Here is an 8,109-nt window from a genome sequence, read left to right as displayed (position 1 = left end):
TGCATACCTTAAGAGCTATGAACACTTGCTCATTTTCGATAGCCGGCCGGTGTGGCCGAGCGGTTCTAGGCGCTACAGTCTGGAACCGTGCGACCGCTACGGTCCAAGGTTCGAATCCTGCCTCGGGCATGGATGTGTGTGATGTCCTTAGGTTAGTTAGGTTTAAGTAATTCTAAGTTCTAGGGGACAGCTGACCTCAGAAGTTAAGTCCCATAGTGCTCAGAGCTATTTGAACCATTCCGATACTGTAAAACACATGTCTTCTTTTACAGATTCTTTGCTTTCCATATTTTGGAAGAAGATAGTATGGGCCAAAACAAGGGGAAAATGTCCAGAAAGGGATCTAAAACGGATATCTAAAGAACTATGAACACTTGTTCATTAGAAGAGCTGTGTCTCACTGTAGCGAAAATGAAAAAGCGCTCATAACTGTTTGCACTTCAAAGCCCATGTTTACTGGATATTTTTGCTTTTTTGCCATACCGCCACCTCAAAAAGAATGAAAAGCAAAGAACTCTCAGTAGAAAAGGTGTGTCTCACAGTAGCGAAAATGAACAAGTGCTCATAGACCTTAAGGTATGCATTTTATAACCCATGTTTACTAGACACTTTTTTCTTGTTTTAGTCCATATTACTGACTCTGAAAGTTTGTCAAATGATTCAAATGGCTCTGAGCACTATGCGACTTAACTTTTGAGGTCATCAGTCGTCTAGAACTTAGAACTAATTAAACCTAACTAACCTAAGGACATCACACACATCCATGCCCGAGGCAGGATTCGAACCTGCGACCGTAGCGGTCGCTCGATTCCAGACTGTAGCGCCTAGTACCGCACGGCCACTCTGGCCGGCCAAAGTTTGTCGGTGGACTTCTTGTTCACACTGTAATTTGCTCAAGCGATCGCCTTATCGATGGTAAAATAGATGGAAAAGATAATGAAGAATGACGCCACATTGGAACCACGAAAGTAGGATTGCGTTATTTTGCAGCCGCGGGACGGGTGATTTATACAGCCGCGCGGGATTAGCCGAGCGGTCTAGGGCGCTGCAGTCATGGAATCTGCGGCTGGTCCTGGCGGAGGTTCGAGTCCTCCCTCGGGCATGGGTGTGTGTGTTTGTCCTTAGGATAATTTAGGTTAAGTAGTGTGTCAGCTTAGGGACTGACGACCTTAGCAGTTAAGTCCCATAAGATTTCACACACATTTGAACATTTTTGATATTATACAATGAGCTGATCATTTTCACGGCCCAACCTCGGCGTAAGGGCATAGTTGAAGTTCGAAAGTATTGATGCACTACTACGCCATGTTTTTTTGTGAAGAGATAGTATGTTCGAATGTCGACATACCTTTTTCTACTTAATGTAAATGATAGGTGAAATGATCACTGAGCAAGGAAGCCACGTCACTAAATGGATGTGATCCAAATGGTCTCAATCAAAGCGAAACAGGAAACAAATGTGTGCGTTTAAGTACATTGCGCATTTTAAATTTACCGGTTAACGTTATTGTCGCCACTGACAGTGTATTCACTGTCGCAGAATTCCACAGCAACAGGCTGTACGTCACCTACCCTTCCATATCGAAATATGCTATTAACTCTTTGGAAAAAGCAAACGAAAGATGATTAGGATATACCAGCTATATCTTTAAATAATATACGCTGAGTATTGCGATGCCTAAATTTCTTTACAAACATTGCGTAAAAACGTATTTTCTCATTCGAAATAAAATATTGGTCTAAAATCTTACCTCTCACAACATGTGAGACAGTTCCATAGTAGCAAAATTTTCAAAAAATGAAAAGTAATCTGAAAGAATAAAGAAGCCAATAAATCTTTCATTCTATTTTCCACAATCTACCGGTGAAATGTGATGCAAGGAAATAAACATGGTAAAGACAAATTAACACTGGCACTTTTGATGATGCACGATGAAGGAGTGAACCTGATTTACGAAGAAGGTTTCCGTTTGCTCATCTGCTTGCAAGAACAGATTTGCAATGAATGTGTGGAAAAACTCAGTATCGCACTAGACATTCCCGTAAGTCCAGGTCTCGCCTGAAATGCCTGCGAAGTGCGAACTGTATGGACAGAACTTAAATGGACTTTGCTGACGCGGGTGAACAAGTGTTGCCTCTGTAAGGTCATCTGTAGAACGAGTTTCCCAGCTGGGAGATAGCTCGCGCTATCTTAGGTTGAAGTTCGAAAGTCGAGGTCAGACCTAGCAAACAGGAAACAGGAAGCCGGTCAAAGTAGTAGCAATGTCGTACGACTGCCGATGAGACTGAATCCTTAAATGACCTTAAGCTGGTCACCAATGCTTATCTATCTCTATCTTCCGACAGTTAAAGTGCCAATGGAGTGGTACAATTTGTTACGAGTTTCCCCCTTTACGTATCTTGCGACAGATTTTTCCAAAGAAGCACGACGTTGCACTACGTCTTAAATCGCGAAATAATGCCACGAAATCGACCGAATCATTGGTATTGGGGGCAGTTAACTTTTTTCCCTAAAATCCTTTATGGGAGTCAGGCTATCATCGAACTGACTAACCACTTAACATAATGATATCGTCAAACCGAACGGAGGTTCGAACACCGCAGTTTATTAGATATTGTCGAATCCATGGTTTGTTCTTATAATATAAACAAATTCTCCTTTTGATTTGCGGTACTTTCCTTTGCGCAATTAGACGCAGTTGACTGGAGTGCAGGCAGTTAGTACACACAAAGGCATTACTCGCAATACCTGAAGAAGGCGAGGACATCACACGGCGAAATACTGTGCATAAAATGCAAACCACAACTCAACACCCGGAAATATACTAAAAAGCTATCCATTCTGTTCAGTCGTTCTTGCAAGTCTTTTACCGTCTCTGACAGAATTACAATGCAATCGGCAAACCGAAAAGTATTTGTTTCCTCTCTCCGAAATTTAATCCCCTTGCCAAATTTCTTCCTTGGTTTCCTACACGGCTTACTCATGTAGTCGGTGGCAAAAAAGATGCATAAATTAAATATGTGGCTGTGTGGTCAATCCACACTGGTATTTAGATGAATCATTATTAGCCGCAAGGTAGCGACGTCTTTCCGAGTTTCGAAGGACGACTCATACAGACTTATATATACATGCAAATAGTTGCCGCCATCCTTCCCAGAAGATGAGTGTTGGTCCGCAAAACACACAGCACTGCTGACGAGAAGAATCTACGCTTAAGAAACAAATGGGTATTCTCAAAGAGATGTACGTAAGACGCTAGAAATAAACCCTGACAGCGAACATAAAGAACGAAGAAGAGGAAGACACAGACAGATTTAAATTCTTTGCTTTCTGTACGTACAACCACCCCACCTTAAGGAGTGTAGCGGAGGGTACTTTGTGTATCACTCTCACTTCCCTCTTTCCTGTTCCAGTCGCTTATGGCTGAAGGGAAGCACTATTGCTGGTAAGCCTCCGAGTGAGCTCGAATCTATATGATTTTATCTTCATGGTCCCTTCAAGAAATATACGCAGGAGAAAGCAGTATATTGGTTGATAAAATATTTAACACTACACCATAACGTGACGCACAACGCCTCTCTTGCAGCGTCTGCCACTGGGATTGATTGAGGATCTCAGTGGCGCTTCGCGCTTACTAAATGAATCTACAACGAAATGTGCTGCTCTTCTTTGGATCTTTTCTGTTCCCTCTATCAAACCTATCTGGTCCGGGTCCCAAACTGGAGAGCAGTATTCAAGTATTAGTGGAATTAGTGTTTTATAAGCTACTCTCTTGTTGGTGATCTACATTTCGTGAGGTAATACGGATTTCTTGTCATATGTTGGACACCTTTCGTCAAAAATAGGTTGAATCCTGACCAAACAGAGATATAAAGTGATTTTTCAAAAATGGCTCTAAGCACTATGGGACTTAACATCTGAGGTCATCAGTCCTCTAGACGTAAGACTACTGAAACCTAAATAACGTAAGGACATCACACACATCCATACCCGAGGCAGGATTCGAACCTGCGACAGTAGCAGCAGCGCGGTTCCGGACTGAAGCGCCTAGAACCGCCAAAACACTGGCATGTTTCCGCCTTGGGATATAAACATGGCCAGAAGTTGGAAACAAAACTTATACGACCAAATGGCTCTTCCATTGCTGCACAGTCCAGATTTTACAGCTTCAGCATCACGTTTTCCTGTTACGGGCATTTAAATCACTGATGTATGGTTTAGAAATTCCAACTCGCCATGCAGTTCCCAGTTTATGGAGCTCCCTTCGCGTTGTTTAGGTGCTGAGAAGATTCGAGAGGGGACATTCAGATCTGCAATGACTTCTGCACCTGTCATCCTCTATCTCTTGTCACGATCCTCTTCGTTGTCCGTCTGTCACAATCACTCAACAGACAATTCCGGCCGTGTTGTGACTTAGCGAATGACTTTTGAATTTCCAGCATGCTGGGTTAATGACAGGACAGCAACTTGTGTTAACCAATCTGTTGTAGATAAAATGCAAAGTTGAGAATGGTTCGGCCGGCCGGTGTGGCCGTGCGGTTAAAGGCGCTTCAGTCTGGAACCGCGTGACCGCTACGGTCGCAGGTTCGAATCCTGCCTCGGCCATGGATGTGTGTAATGTCCTTAGGTTAGTTAGGTTTAAGTAGTTCTAAGTTCTAGGGGACTGATGACCACAGATGTTAAGTCCCATAGTGTTCCGAGCCATTTGAACCATTTTGAGAATGGTTCAAATGGCTCTGAACACTATGGGACTTAACATCTGAGGTCATCAGTCCCCTAGAACTTAGACTACTTAAACCTAACTAACCTAAGGACGTCACACACATCCATGCCCGAGGCAGGATTCGAACCAGCGACTACAGCGATCGCGCTGTTCCAAATTGAAGGGCCTAGAACCGCTCGGCCACATCGGGCGGCGGCAAAGTTGAGAAATTCAGTTCTTTTTATTTAATTGATGACTGGTTTCGGGGATGATTTGAGGGTAGATCCTGATACCTGAAACCAGTCATCAATTAAATAAAATGGAACTAAATTTGGCAACTTTGGCTGTTCTCTTCATCAAATTAGCGGATGACATTTTCCCGCTTTCCCTGTATGCGATACCAGTCTTCGATACGGTGCCTTTGGAAACATAAAATACTTCGACTCCCACCATATGAACACCAACAATATGCGGACGCTCTAAATCACTTAGCTCCGTCATAATGCATTCGCAACTACATGGAACATTGTTCTGAGCACGACTGACAGGTTGCGGCGTTTATGCAACTTCACTGCCCACTGCAACTTTCTGTTGCTATGTTTTAATGCAGAGTACAGGAAGATTTTGTTACGGGAGGGTAGCCAGTAGGTAGGATCAAAATGCAAACTCATCGGACGACGCGCCAGATGGTCACATACCGTGAGAACGGCCGGGGAAGCAAGAGCTTTACAGTATTGTAGGAGAGAGACAGTGGGGATTCACGTACCACGCTGGGCGCCAAGAAGCGGGTCTTTTATTATTTACATTTGCTGTTTAAATATTAATATACAGATCCAACAAGGCTGGTGAGGTTATATCACTCAGTTCATCAATAAATAATAATTAAAATTTTAGTCACTGTCAGTGGTTATTGATGGAAAGGATGAACCAATCACATGTGCGTCCTGAAAGGGCAGGAGCCAAAATACTGAGATAGCTCACTATTCAATCTGCGATTTGTTTTCGAGGTGTGTGAAATGCAACTTCGTTGTTATAAATTTGCCTCGGAAAACATATTTGTGCGACGCCACGTTGATTCTGAGATCGTGTGAAGTATTGATATGGCTTTTGCAGGGCTCTCGAACTGATGATTAATGACTGGGTCTCATAACCTTTTCCTTGATTTTTTTGGCTTCTATAAGTAGAAATAAAGTCCAGTGGTAACCCAACACACCGTAATTTCAATTTTAAAAGCAATGAATTCTTTCTCGTTTGCCACTTCGTTGAGCACTGTTTACTGTTTACACATCAGAGCCTGTGGCTAGCGGAAAAGAAATCAATTGGGATGACAATCTTTACAAAACGAGAGGTAAGCAAGTTGCCTCGAGCTGCGACAGGGATAGTGAGCATGGACGTAATTTGCTGAAATCTACCGTGTTTTGTTAATCCTGGCACATTTTTTCGTGGGTATTTGAGGGGAACAATTTGAGTATTTTGGGAATTGTACTAGACGTACCCTCATGAATACCAAACGATTGGCGTCCCTTGGGTGGGAAAATTGTGTTTAAACAGCGGTTAATTTTAAGAGGAAGCATTATACCCTCATTATACTTTACAACTTGCTACATTTTGAGGACATTGCAGAGGTGCCTTTTGTGGTCAAATACGAATCTGCAAGTTTAGCTAGCATCAGCATTTATGTTCAAGCACGCATTTGTTTCCGCATTTTTTACCTAACCTTGTGTTAGAAAAAGATGAAATAAAGTTTATGTGGCTGCACTCCCGAAATTTTATGGATGAACAAGAGGGCTGCTTGCGAGTCGTTAAGGTTGTATGCAAAATCGAGCGACTGTCTAAAGGCATTATAGAGGGACTGTCTATAGACATTTAGTTAGAAAATGTATACAGACAGTCTGGACACATTGTCTCGTGTGCACACTTGAGTGCCTTGTTCCTCGATATTTGCTAAATATGGCTGACCTTGATGGGATCGCGCCTTATGCAGGGACAACTGTTTCCGGGGGGGGGGGGGGGGGAGGGGGGGGCTGTGTTGTTATTTACTTTCGACTTTGGAAGTAGAAGACAGCATATTTTTTCCAACGTCACTCACTGACTTTTAATGATTTTTTTCTCTAGCCCTTTGATAACCAATTTCTCCTTGTTGCGATTTTTATATTCAAAATTACTAACTTCCCACAAACATACGCCACGTGAAAGTTTTCAATCTGGTGCAACATTTCGCCGTATTCCACATCTTGATACGTTACGTTTAACAATAAGAAAAAAGTAACAAAAAAACCGACGAGGTGTTTCCACGGCGCAAAGAGAATTGTTGCAGGCCGTGTCTACCAACACGTCAACACAACGAAATGTCGCGCAACATTGTCTCAGAAACCTTTCCCGTCTCCAATCTCAAAGGGGAATCAAAAGTTCTTCGAATTTATTATAAAAGCGTGTCTATAGACAAGAACTTTCTCTCAGGTGTCTATAGACAAAATCGCTCGTTTGTCTACAGACACTGTTCAGTGGAGGGTGGCAGTTATTGTACTATATGAAAAAAAAAGAACGTAAATTAGTTACAAGCTACGGCGTGCACACACACTATTCAACATGTAAACGTAACTACAAATATTCGGCTTTAAGTTACGACATGTCCGATATGCCTGCCATCGTTGGCGACGATGTGGCGCAGACGAATAACGAAATTCTGCGTGACCCGCTGAAGCGTCGAAACATCGACGCTGTTGATGACTTTCTGAATGGCTGTCTTCAGATAAAAATTGTTCAAATGTGTGTGAAATCTTATGGAACTTAACTGCTAAGATCATCAGTCCCTAAACTTACACAATACTTAACCTAAATTATCCTAAGGACAAACACACACAACCATGCTCGAGGGAGGACTCGAACCTCCGTCGGGACCGCTGCACAGTTCATGACTGCAGCGCCCCAGACCGCTCGGTTAATCCCGCGCGGCGTCTTCAGATCAAGCACCGGTTTTGGAGTTTTCCTGTACACCTTTTCTTTAATACAGCCCCACAAAAAGGAGTCGCATGTGCTCGGATCCGGAGAATATGGCGGCCAACCGAGGCCCATGCCAGTGGCCTCCAGAACCAGAATGCGGTCCCAAAGTGCTCCTCCAGAACACCAAACACTCTGCTGCATCGACTGGCTCGAGCTCCGTCTTGCGTGAACCACATCTTGTCGAAATCAGGATCGCTTTGGATAATGGAGGTGTAATCATCTTCCAAAACCTTCACTTATCGTTCGGTAGTCACCGTTCCATCAATGAATATCGCACCGATTATTCCGTGACTGTACACTGCACATCACACAATCACCCGTTGGGGTTTAAGAGACTTCTCGATAGCGAAATGCGGATTCTCAGTCCCCAAAATGCGCCTGTCTTGCTTATTGGCGAATTCAT

Source organism: Schistocerca serialis, chromosome 4 (assembly GCF_023864345.2).
Source record: "Schistocerca serialis cubense isolate TAMUIC-IGC-003099 chromosome 4, iqSchSeri2.2, whole genome shotgun sequence".
Lineage (NCBI taxonomy): Eukaryota > Metazoa > Arthropoda > Insecta > Orthoptera > Acrididae > Schistocerca > Schistocerca serialis.
The sequence above is the reverse complement of the archived record's forward strand: the minus strand, read 5'-3'. Positions refer to the sequence as shown.